General features: G+C 43.0%; 1 non-coding gene across 1 annotated transcript; it reads right to left on the bottom strand.

The window, feature by feature from the left end:
- Nucleotides 1-7733: 7733 nt before the first annotated feature.
- TRNAT-CGU (transfer RNA threonine (anticodon CGU)) lies at nt 7734-7805 on the bottom strand. The gene has a single exon. It is a non-coding gene; the product is annotated as a tRNA-Thr (tRNA).
- Nucleotides 7806-13340: the final 5535 nt, after the last annotated feature.

The raw sequence follows: 13340 nt of genomic DNA, 5'->3' as shown, positions 1-13340 counted from the left end.
CTTCGAGCACAGCTGAGACCCGTGGCGGATACGAGAGACATGGGACCGGACACCTGGCCATTTTGCTATTTGCAAAACTGTGCAGCTTCTGAGGCGTCCTCGGGGTTGTGCATTGGGGAGTGAGAAGCCCCAACCCCGAGTCGTAAGTGCACCGAAGCTCAGCCCCCCACACTCCACGAGTGCAGCGTGGGGCCCGCACTTGCATTTCTTCTTGACGCATCTTTGCAGTTGCTAGCCCGCTGGGTAGTAGCCCCCCTGAAGAAATGTTTATGAAACAACACCGCTTGCCTGGTTTCTCCGTGCTTGATCCTGCTTTCCTGTAACGGGAAAGCTCCCCAGACATTGCTGGTCTGAACAGAAGCCCATTTTCCCCTTCTGCGTGGGTTGCCTTTGCGAAGGCTTGTTGACTCCAATCAGAAGCCGACACCGCCAACAGCAAGATCTTTTATGGGACAGTCCGTATCCAGCTCCTGGTTGTCGCCGATGCCTCCTGGTCCACGTGGCTGCAGAGACAAGCTTCACTTCTTTACCTGTTAGCTCCTCGACATCGCTAGTTCCTTCCTGGTCACTGGCTAGTGACCCAGACTCTGTCCCTTCTGCTTTCGGGTTCTTCACTGCTTTGATCAACCCTTGGATCTAACTGGACATCTTCTTCCTGGTCGCCTGCAGCATCTTCTTGCAGCTCTCTATAGGATTCGACGACGAAACCTGACACGAAAGAACACCTATGCACCCGGCTTCCCTGGGTGAGGTAACTCGAGTACTCCGGTGCTCCCGTGGGTAATAACTATCCAAGTGTCCTACTTTAACTAGGTTTTCCCGTAGTCCATCCGAAAGTGCCCGAAATCAACTACTTTGTTACCTTTACGTTCCCATTTAAAGTGTATGAGAACCCTCTTGTGTGTTAAGACACTAAGCACTCATCCTGTGAGACTCCTACTTCCTAACCTGTGGTTGTTCAGTGTAGTCCCAGTAATTCCCTAGGACCTAGGCCTATTCACCTGTCCTGAAGTGGTTCTTGTACCACTTACTTAGTATATGGTTTGTGAGGCCCCTAGGGCAGAATTGTATTTGTGCAACTTATAGTATGCTTATTGAATAACTTGTGCTGTATCTCAAACTCTGACCTCATAAAGAGTGCAGAGGGGTTGTGTTAGTAATAAATACATATATATTTGATATATACCTTGTGTGGTGTCCTTTCATTTGGTATTCAAGGGGGTAATATTGGTAAAACAATTGGCTTCACATGCTCTCTGAAGTATTAGCCTAAGACTGCTTTGTTCAGGCTACCACTAGGATAGCTGGTCTATAAGGTTGACTTTACAACCATCACCATTTGGGTTGTTTGGACTGATACAGGGTGCCCACTAGAATAGTGGACATCACATATCAGGCCAACTTCTCACAGCAATGATTTTTGATACTATTATGTCCTTCTCCAAATGGATGTTTCCCTCCCTATCAGGAATGCTTATAATTTATCATTAAAAATGGAGATGAAAAAAGAGATAATCTTAAAACTAATGCAACAATTTATTGGGATCCAAGAAATATACTGTTTTTAATATACTAATTGACAGCATTCATATAGTCCCAATGGAATCTTCAGTTACAGATCCAATTGTTTCTATTGAATTCGTCATGTCTGACTAGGTGGAATATATGACAAATAAATCAAAAGAAATATCAGTCTCTAAAAAGCATGGGAAGGAAGAAGAGGATGCTGTTTTATCAATAGAAATAAATAATTTGAGAGAGTATCCATTTATTTTTATATTCATCAGATCATGCACAAATGATTAGATCTCTAAGAAGGAAATGCGACAAGCTGAGGGCAGGCCAAAGGAATAGGCAGTGTGATCAGATATTGTATGAGTTACTTTGTGCCGCATATAACAAAAATAAGAGATCCTTCTGGAACATTGTGGCAAAACATTGCAACTCGACAGTGAAGCCTAGGGCAAATTCAATTGCAACACAAGATTGGATTATCTATATTACAAATCTTTATAAAGAGAATCCAGTCTGTTCCCTACAATTCAATTCATCAGTGAACTTTGTGATCAACCCTCCCAGTTATAGGGAAATTGTGAGCCACATAAGAGTAGTCTAGTTTATTAAATTAGCACAGTTAATTAAAACCATTGCAGTAAAATATCATCATAGCGCTGTTACCACATTGTAAGCAAAAACAAAGAAAACCATCAAATTTAAATTCATACAAATATTACTGATGAGGCAGTCTCGTAGTTACTATTGTAATCACAAGACAGGTTTCCAAAGCTAAGGATAAAAAAATTTGGCACAGGGATGCTAGGGCAGTGGGCAAAAAAAGTATGTGATACAATTATTTTTTTGGGGTGGGGACTGGTACGGTGGTGTCAGGAGAGGGTGAAAGCAGATTGTCCAAGAGTCTCACATATGTTCCAGACCTTGCAAGCACTTGAATGTCTGGGGAAGTGCAGCAGAGGGCAGATGCCTCCCAGCATGTCCTCATGCCCCCTTTCAAATAGAAGGGTTTTAAAAGAAGTCCTCTGGGAGAGACAAGGGTGGGACAACAGCGCAGAAGATTCAACCATGATTCAGACCTGTAGTTGCACAGTCTGCAGGCTCCCTCCTCACTTGTTGGAGCCCATCGGTTGAAGGCAGTGAAGGGCAAACCTAAGAGACACATGAAAATTATATTTTTTTGGGCCACTGCATTCAGACTATCCAGAAATTAAGATTGAGGTACCCCAGGGAGTTATGAGTCATTCAAGAGAATACGGATAGTTGTTGTTTTAAGGACCTGAATGTCCATCTGGTAGGAAATTTGTCTGACTTGCTTGTTGATAACCCTTTTCCAGACTGTGTATGGAGTAGAGTCAGCAGGTAGTAATGATTCATTTATATGTAGCGTTCTTATGGCCTTTACAATTTGACGGTTCCACAAATTCCCAGAGCTGGCAAGAGTTTCTTTTAACCGGGCTTTAGGGGTGTTGTCTGCAGCTTTTAATGTCCTTATATAATATTTCAGGTTTTCAGCCCCACAGAAAATGGATTGTCTTTGAAGCCCCAGCTCCAGTCGTAGTCTTGCCTTGTGGATGTAATTCGGGAGATGGAACAATTTTTTATAAATTGAAACCTGGGCGTGGTCGAGACTTGCTGAGCATGCACTAGGAAAGGCCTGATGCCCATAACTTAAGCAGGGAGAAGAACGGCTTTAGTCAATTTCTGAATGGGTTCAGCAGAAGGACTACTCAGGGACTGGTTGAGTCTAGTCAGGCTGTATGTTGTTGCTCCAGCTCTCTTTTTCAAGGCGGCCAAGTGGACTGATCTTCTGGATGACTCGCTAAACCAGACCCCAGGTAGTTGTATTTTGATGTTGTTTTGATATTTGCGGGCCCAGTGTTCCATGTTAAACTTTTATTTTATTTTGTAACGACTGAAAAACAAGACCTTGGTCTTATCCTGGTTAATTTTTAGAGCGTTAGCAGTTTTGTATTTGTGGAGCATACTCAGGTTTTTTTTAGGCCAGATTTTGCCTGGTCCATTATAACAATATCATCAGCGTATTGCAGAATGTGCAGGTTCATTTTTGCGAGGCCCAGTTTTGGTGGAAGGAGACTGATTTTCTCTAGGAATCTCCCCAGATCGGCGGTGTAAAGGTTGAACAAGAGGGGAGCAAGAACGCATACTTGCTTTAGGGCGTCTGAGCATGCGGTTGGAGGCTCTCAATGGGAGTACCCATGGAGGCTGTAAGTATCATGGGAGACATAGAGACTAGGTTTACAGCACAACAAGCGTTGATTGTTAGTGTATGAAATGTTTATAAGGTTATCCACTTTTGAAGCGTCTGGCAGACAAACATGGGTTGCACCCGCGACCCCTTCAGAACACTGGTGTTCAGCCTCACTGGATCATCCTGAAGAAGAACGTGGGGATATTTTTGTTGGAGAGGGGCCAGCTTTTTATACCTCAGTCTTCAAAGAGTCATGCTTCCCCCAAAATTTAATCCCTTAGGGATTCTTGTGATCATATTGCAACAGTTGCTTCCGAAGCAGGCATTGAGGCAAATTTGACTCATGTAAGATAAGTAGAAGTAATCCCAGAAAGCGCTGGGACATGCTTGAATAGGCAGATGAGGTTGTTTCTATTAAAAGTGTTGTGTGGGCCCTTGTGGGCCCTTGTGTGCAAAGTGAGAAAAAAAACTCAAGGTCTGCATCTTTTGCCGGACTTTGGTATTTCTGTTTCCCAACTATTTCAGACAGAGGCAAAGGGGCCTTAAGATGTTCGGGTGTAACTTCAGATAGACAGTAATTCCCCACCAATTGACTTTGCCCTCAGTGGCCTGTATCAATTGAGACTGAGAAGGCCTCAGCATTTGTGTAGGGTAGTCCCGAAGAGTTTTGGTTGGGTCACCTGATGAGTAAGATGGAGAAGGGCCCATCAGTACTCCATCTGTTGTAATTTGGAAAACGACTTGGGTATGGTTTGCATTTTCCGAGCAAATGTTTGGGCCGTTCCATTTGTTTGGGGCTTCCCTTAGAGGCTGAACTATGATGTATTGCCTGCCCAGACTTTGGCCTTGAGAGGCTGTCCCCTTGATTTTTCTTTTACAAAGATCCATGCTTCAGAATGGTGGGGTATAGTTCAGTAACTCCAGGGTCCAGGGGGGTCCCCTTGGGTGCTTCCTGTGTTAGATACCGGAGGTTATCGGTGGAGTCATTATTGTCAGTGAGAGTCATTCTAGTCTCAGGGGTTTTCATTTTAAGTTTTAAGGCCTGGTTAAAAATGGGGAAGTAGGATAGCCCTCTCGCTTCAGAAGCTGGCATACCAGTGACCTCTGTCCCATCAAGCCCCAATCTCCGTTTTGCTAGACATTGTCTTTTGGTTTACTTTTTGAGTTTCTTTCTCTCCCTCCTAGAGAATGGTGGCTTCGTGGGGAGAATAGAGGGCAGGTGGGTGATGTTTGAAGGAGCTGGTTCAGTGAGATTAGGCTGAGTAATCGCTAATGGGATGGTCATTAGACTGCTGATGTTAGCAGTCTCCAAGCCAGCTTTGGGATCACTTGTGCCGGTCGCCAATGACTAGCAAGACGAGAAAGTTGAGTTTTTGAGGTCTGATTCCAAGGGGAGGGAGATAGTTCTTCTCGCTGATGATAAAGAATCTAATGTTGCTAGGCACAAGGACTCCTCAGAGGGAGAACCAGTTTGACCCTCTTGAGTAGATTTCGGTTTCCTGTTGCTGTTGGTATTAAGCTTCACGCTGTCCAAAAGCGAGCCCAGAATTTCTGGATGAGATGAGAGTTTGAGCTATTGGGAGGCCCTACAGATCTTTCGAGAGAACTTACCCTGGAGCCCAAGTCAGACAATGTTTAAGACAAAGCTTTAATTAAGTCGATTTGTAGTTCCATTTTCTGGGATTGCCATAATAGAGCTGTTGCAATAGAGTCTTGTTTTGCGTGAAGGGACGTCAACAAGATAGAGAAAGGACTTGTAGGCCCGAGGGCATAGGCATAGGCGGGTCCTTGTTTTCTTGCACAGTACTGAAAGAATTGTAATGAGGGCTGAAGCCCAGAGTATGCACCAGGGAAGCCTCAATTGGGGCTTCTAGGGAGGCCAACAATCAATCTGATAGGTTTTTGGATGACAAGGGGCTTTCATAAATTGGGCTCTTCCTTAGAGATAAGGAATCATTGGGATCAATTTGGTGTGCACCCGGGCTGCAGCACGGAGAGGGCTTGGATGATTAGTGAGCTGCTGCCGGGTCACCGCTGCTTTCTTGAAGTTTTAAAGGGGCAGACGAGGTGCCGTCATAGACTTGAGCCTCAACTTGTAATTTGGCTGCAGTAGCTGTTGCAGTAATTCTTGTAGAGTCTAAGACAGGGTCTGGTACAGAAATATTTCCTGCACCGATGGGGTGGACTCTTAATGAGTCAATGGAAGTGTCCTGGATCGTGATGACATCCTCCTGGAAAGGCCATTATGGCGGTTGATTCTCAGGTGAAACCTGAGCCTCAGGCTAGCACAAACAAGAACCCTCAGAAAATAATCTTTTGATATGGCCGGGGCTGTGGGAGGAAAGCTATTCGTGGTCCTTGGCTTCTACATCGCGCTGCGATGTCCTGGTAGGGGCAGGGCCAGTTTGAGAAGCAGCATTGGAATAGCTAATAGGTCTCGCCTTTGGGACCTTATAAGCGTTTCAGTATGCTGCACATTATTCTAAGTATTGTATTGCTAGGAATTGAATAGCTGTGCAATTTCTATATATTGTGTTATGCTTGCCTCTTCCGGGTGCTGTATGCATGCATTTCAATTTAATAACATTTGTATCTCCTCTTTTGTCCCGATGTGCTACTGTCAGTGTGTGCTTCCTACAGTGCATTCTTTTGTGCCACTGCTTTTGTGCTCTACTGTACTTGGGACTTATGGCCCCAGGGCTTTAAGTGGGCCGGGTCTCAAGGGGTCTGAGCACCGGCAGTTTTTTAAAGGGAGCCTCGAAACGGGTCTCTATCGGGCTCTGTTTTGAGCCCTGGCGCAGGCGCTCCGTTTTTTTCCGGACTGCAGTGACAGCAGTTTTCTGTCAGTGCAGTCCAGAAAAAAGTGCCAGGGCGCACAGAGCCAGATAGAGAACCGTTTGAAGACAGCAGGCACATCGGTGTGTCCTGCTCACATTGCTCACTTCTCACTAGGGGAGAAGTTACGGCATGACGTCATGCCAGGTGAGTGGTGTAGTGGGAGGGAAATCCTTTAAAGAGTCATTTTCTTTCTGGATTTCCCTTCTATTTCTGAAATGCTAGAGCAGCAGCATTGCGGTAGGGTCACCAGGGCTTCAATTGGAAGCTTTTTCAATGTTATATGTAACCAGCCATAGTTGCTGCTTATTTATCTTATGCAACTAATAACCATTGACAAAGCCAATAGTCCTTACTTGTTGTAGGTGTAATGTGACTTGTTGTCTCACATATTTGGATGCAATGACAGGAACAGCAAAATACAAGTCGGGCGGCACACTTTTAACGTAAGTGTGTTAAAGCCATGCCCCTAATTACATTGACCACGCCCCTGTGAGAGACCCCCCAGTTTTTTCATCCCACTTAAAGCCCTGTATGGCCCATTACTGCTGCCTGTACTGTCAATATCATCCGCATCACCCTTCTCTTAGTGTGACAATTCAGACTATTCCAGGCCTTCAAAGCACTTGCAAGGCAGGAATGTGCTATTTTAAGGTATATTGAATTAATAATCAATAGTTGTTGTGCTCTTTTCTATGTAAGACAAACAGCACCACCATGTGGCAGACTGCTATAAATTCTGGCGTTGACAATTAAGTGTGGGTGCGGCTCAAAATAAGCATTGATTTGCCATGGTGCAAACTGTTTGTCAATCTGCTACTGTTTTTGTTCAATTTAATACAACACGAAAAAAGTCCAAATTCATTTGACTTATTTTTAACACTTAGGCATTTTCACAAAAACAGGCTCAGAAATGGTTCGCTTAAAGTTCAGCAGCATAACAGGAGGCATTTAAATATTCTCAACGAAACACAGTTTAAGACTGGCTTTCTAGAGAAACGCAGCTTCCGGGTGAAGACAATGCCTTTAGTTTGTACATATTCACGGGACTCCTTATATTTGTTCGATTTGTAAACTAAACGTATCCGTTTGAGCTGCCAGATGTGTTTCCCAATTCGAGCACAGGGATTAGGCGACAGGTACAATGTGAGCCCATTTAAAACGTAACTTTATGAGGCACGGACGGGGTTCGAACCCGTGATCTTCGGTTTACGAGACCGACGCCTTACCACTTGGCCACCGCGCCGCAGTTGTTAGACTGCCTCACCAAGTACAGTCAGATTTGACAACAGCTTAAAGCTCATAAAGTACCATTACCCATGGACCCAGCGAGTGCCTTTGGTCTTCTCCCCAGGGACCCAGCATTAACAAGACAATAACAAGTGCGGCCGCGAAAGTTAAAGCAACGCGCTTGTTTTCGTTTCCAGTTTACATCTTTGCATTTCTTGCCCATATATTAACCTGAGACGTCCTACAAAACTCTAACAACTCACCTCACAATGATCTTCATAAACACGTTATTATACCAGGACTGACGGATCCAGTTCAATTATTCATTATTGTTGCAACCAAAAGGTTTTTTCTAGCCTCTTTAAAGTTCAAGGAACGAACTAGAACAAATGGAAATGCAAGAGTCAGGTGCAGGCCAGGCTATTCCAACAGGTTTGATAGACCTTTTTGTTTTGGGCTTATGAAAGTTTTGATTTGTCCTTCATTGTTGCCCTGGTGCAGGCTTAATTGACGAAGAGTCTTGCATGTCTAGTTAGAGGACAAGGGGCAAGACCAGTCTAAGGTGCTTGACATGTTGTGAAATCACATGCATTTTTAAGGGTGTGGTATATAGCTGGTGGTGCACTTTGGAGCACAATGTCACACATATATTGTATTAATACATCATGGTGTGCCATATAATTCACTTTACAGAAAACGCATACTGCAGTCAGTGAAAGAAAACACCCATATCCAGGTTAAATAAAACATGTAAAGGATTCTTTATTGCTCACTCGCCTTCCGAACTCCATTATTATTAGTTTGGGGTGCTGCCACACCTCGTGCGCCCATACCTCCTGGGCTTATGTAGCAAATAGGACTATTTCCATACTTGACATTTCTGCAATTAGTCAGGGTCTCGTACATTGATAACCTAGATTCTAAAGCTGGTCGAGTAATGCCCTAGGACTAGGCCAATACCCCCTCCCCACTGCTACCACTGTCAGAACTTTTAACATTTTAAAAAACCCAACCTAGAGGCCCAAGCCTTCTCACTTCCCTAGACTTGCAACTGCTAAAATACCCCTGGTCTGGAACCATTTCTTACAGAGACGTTCCATTTTTAAATATGACATTCACTAGATTTGCATATACTTTTTGTCGGCACCGCAGTCACAAAAGGAGTGTCTGTCTATCTGATGTCACATTATCAAATGCCTAGAATAGAGACGTTTAAGGTTGCTTTTGCAGATAAGAGTAAATTTGCCTTTAATGTTCAATGAAATAAACTAGAAAATAGTATTTGGGGTCTGTGCTGTTAAACTCCGTTTTACTGAGCACGCTTTTTTAGTTGCACTTCCATGAACAGCTTTGGTTTATATTATTGTGTCTTTATAGCAAATCTTAACACCTTGTATGAGGCTGGGATACAGGGCCGTGCACAAAAGCAGAACTAATATTAGTTTAGTAGGTGAGTGACCGCACAGCACACATTCCTGCTTGCTTTCAAGACGGATCCGCGTTTCCACCACATCGCACAATAAACTAGGGACCTCATTTATGAAAAGTGACGCATCGCTGCGTGAAAACAGCGATGCGTCACTTTTCATTGCGCCCTCCTTGCGATACCAATGATGGGTCATATTTACAGTATGACACATTATGTCACAAGGAGTTACAGATACGTCAGTATTTTTGATGTATCTGTAGGCGCAAAAGTGACGCATTGCTGGAGAGTATCACAAAAGGGACGCAACTCCAGCAATGTGTCCTTTCACATGGGGCAAGCCCAATGTGAAAGACCTACGTCAGTCTTGCGCCTGCTGTGAGGCAGGCGTAAGATTTTGAAGCATTAGAGTCCTAGAAGTGGCGCAGTGAAATCTCATAGATTTCACTGTGTCACTTCCATGACCCATTCTTGCGTCAATAGGCCCCCCTTGCATACATTATACCTGGCGCAGGTATAATGTGGCGCAGGGGTTTACAAAGTGACAGATCTACCTAAATGAGTCACTTTGTAAATAAGACGCAACAAGGTGCATTTTTTACGCCACTTGTGCGTCACAAAAAGTGACGCACCGGTGGCGTAAAAGTGACGCACGGCCTCATAAATGTGGCCCCGGGTGTTTTAGTCTTGGAATCAAGAAGAACCTTGCACGGGCTGATGATTTTATCTGATTGTTAAATTTGGGACGTTTAGGCAAGTAACAGTGCATGAACCAATGAGCGAACACTTAGCCAGAAAGCAATGCCTAGTAAGTGCCTTCTCAGTAAGCAGTGCGCTCTCTTGCTAATGAATTACTTTGAGTATTATTAGAACAAAGACGTATATAGTGCACCTTCCAGGTGATGAAGCGAGTTTTAGAAATTAAATATGTTTTGACTCGCAAAGTTAAACTTCCATAATGAATTAATAATATTAATGAGTTTATGCATGATTTGTACTAATTCAACCTAGTTTAATATGCATTCACGAACATATGGGGAATAACATTGCGTGCTCTTTGTTGCATGTGCGAGTACGTTGAAAAATAATAAATTAACTTTGTCTATTTGTATTGCCAATATTAATTGCGGCTGTTTAAATAATGGCATGTGCTTATTTTAAATGTGCTAAAAAACGGTGTTGGATCAAGCCCTGATCTCTTGACTGGGTGAGAGTATTCTGCTTAATTCAGAAACTCTGTCCATCACCACCCCCTGTTGTTTAATTATTTTGTCCACCATAAGCGTGGAAGGGTATACTCAGACGTGAGTCCCTAGCTCATTGCACCATCAGGATTCAAGCAAGCCGGGCCGAAGACGGCTGAAATGCCAGAAACCGGTCCCCGGTAGCTTGTTTCCTTCCCAGTGAAAGAATTGGCTTGGTAGTTTGGTTTGCCCTGTTCCCATGATACACTGGGCCAGGGAAAAAATTATTTGCATATAGCCAGGTTCTGAGCTGGGATGGTGCAGTGAGCTCTAAAACGGTGTTGGATTAAGCCCTGATCTCTTGACTGGGTAAGAGTATTCTGCTTAATTCAGAAACTCTGTCCATCACCACCCCCTGTTGTTTAATTATTTTGTCCACCATAAGCGTGGAAGGGTATACTCAGACGTGAGTCCCTTGCTCATTGCACCATCAGGATTCAAGCAAGCCGGGCCGAAGAAGGCTGTGATGCCAGAAACCGGTCCCCGGAAGCTTGTTTCCTTCCCAGTGAAAGCATTGGCTTGGTAGTTTGGTCTGCCCTGTTCCCATGATGCACTGGGCCAGGGACAGACTAATTTGCATATAGCCAGGTTCTGAGCTGGGATGGTGCAGTGAGCTAAAAAACGGTGTTGGATCAAGCCCTGATCTCTTGACTGGGTGAGAGTATTCTGCTATATTCAGAAACTCTGTCCATCACCACCCCCTGTTGTTTAATTATTTTGTCCACCATAAGCGTGGATGGGTATACTCAGACGTGAGTCCCTTGCTCATTGCACCATCAGGATTCAAGCAAGCCGGGCCGAAGAAGGCTGTGATGCCAGAAACCGGTCCCCGGAAGCTTGTTTCCTTCCCAGTGAAAGAATTGGCTCGGTAGTTTGGTCTGCCCTGTTCCCATGATGCACTGGGCCAGGGACAGACTAATTTGCATATAGCCAGGTTCTGAGCTGGGATGGTGCAGTGAGCTAAAAAACGGTGTTGGATCAAGCCCTGATCTCTTGACTGGGTGAGAGTATTCTGCTTAATTCAGAAACTCTGTCCATCACCACCCCCTGTTGTTTAATTATTTTGTTCATAATGTTGCAGGCAAAACTAATAGAGTTATTGAGCACAAACCAGAGATCCACCAAGATAGATCTGTTGGTGATTTTTCTACTAATTCTTTGTCAAGACTCTTGTCAGAATATGTAAAAGTCATGGATGTGAAGGATTGTTATGTCTGTGTGAAGCTTCCTGCTTCAGTTTCAGAAGGGGTTAAGTATAACATGCTTCCACTTACTTATAGCATTACATGCAGTGTTATAGCTAGCTTGTTCTATCAAACAGGTCGTCTGGAGTACTATTACTCAGATTACGATGACTTTTTTGCTAACCTGAAAGTTGTAAATAGCTTAAGCAAAGTTAAACCTGCTAAACAGATGAGGGAATTCTTTTTAGTGACTAATGAACTTACCTATGAATATGCACATAAAAACAATTTAACATGCAAAATGAGAGATGAAGAAAAGCTGTGGTAGAAATAGTTATGCTGCTATTCCCATAGATGATCCTGTTAGTGGAAAATGTTGTATTAGGAGAGATAATACTTTGTACGATAACTTTTTTGTGGGTGCTAGTCAATGTGAGGATGCTTATCGTATTATAAGGGGATGGTGATTTAAAGGTGGTAAAGATCCAATATTCCCTGGAATTTATTTTGTCTGTGGGAACAAAGCTTACTTTAGCCTCCCAGACCATTGGTATGGGACGTGTTATCTTGGTTTGGTTTTTTCAACATTTTTTCATGTAGACAGAAATGCAGAAGGTTCATTCGAAATTGGCAAACACCTGAACAGGATCAGGAGAGAAAGTTTTTCAGAAATCATGGGTGACATATTTGGTGCAATAATTCCTAAGGTGGGAATAACCCTGAATGCAATCAAAATCAGAAAGGTTTCCACAATTGTAGACAGATTGTCCACAGATACCGCAAGTGGTTTTCAATTAGTTAACACAGAACTTGTTGCCACAAGAAGCATGGTTATGCAGCACCGTCTTGCATTAGACATTCTGCTAGCAAAAGAAGGAGGAGTTTGTGGGATTTTACATGTCCAGCATTGCTGTACTTATATCCCAGATAAGAGCCAGAATATAGAGATGCTTATCAAAAATATCACTGAATTTCACTCAGGTATAGAACCCATGGAAAATGACAATTTTTCAGAACGTCTGAGCAAAAGATTTGCAGCAATTAGAAATTGGTTTCGAGAAATTGGCAGTTTAATCATTGGCAAAATACTTTATCCTGTAATAATCATAGTTATAGTGACTCTTTTGTTAAAAATGAGTTGCATGATTCACAAGAGAAAGAAGCTTGTGAGGGAAAAGAGAAGGATTTACAAACTCAGAAAGGCACAGGAGAAGGAGAAAGAAATGGAAGAGTTTCGTAGAGCACAATATGAGAGTTGCAAATAAACTGCTGAGACAGGAGTTAAGAAAAACTAACACAGAGAGTGTTCAAAAAATGTTGTCTTCAAAAGTTAAATTTTCTTTGGTAAAATGTTTGGGTAATGTTTGGTGATTTAGAAATCACCAGATGAGGGAGTTGATGAAGCTAGTTTTAGAAATTAAATATGTTTTGACTCGCAAAGTTAAACTTCCATAATGAATTAATAATATTAATGAGTTTATGCATGATTTATACTAACTCAACCTAGTTTAATATGCATTCACGAACATATGGGATTAACATTATGTGCTCTTTGTTGCATTTGCGAGTACGTTGAAAAATAATAAATTAACTGTCTATTTGTATTGTCAATATTAATTGCGGCTGTTTAAATAATGGCATGTGCTGATTTTAAATCTGCGTTCGTCTATGTCGTGTCTTTTAATTGGCAAAGGCTC

The sequence above is a fragment of the Lissotriton vulgaris genome, chromosome 9 (assembly GCF_964263255.1).
Source record: "Lissotriton vulgaris chromosome 9, aLisVul1.2, whole genome shotgun sequence".
NCBI classification, from domain to species: domain Eukaryota; kingdom Metazoa; phylum Chordata; class Amphibia; order Caudata; family Salamandridae; genus Lissotriton; species Lissotriton vulgaris.
Note: the sequence above shows the minus strand (reverse complement) of the source record. Positions and strands in the feature narration are given on the sequence as shown.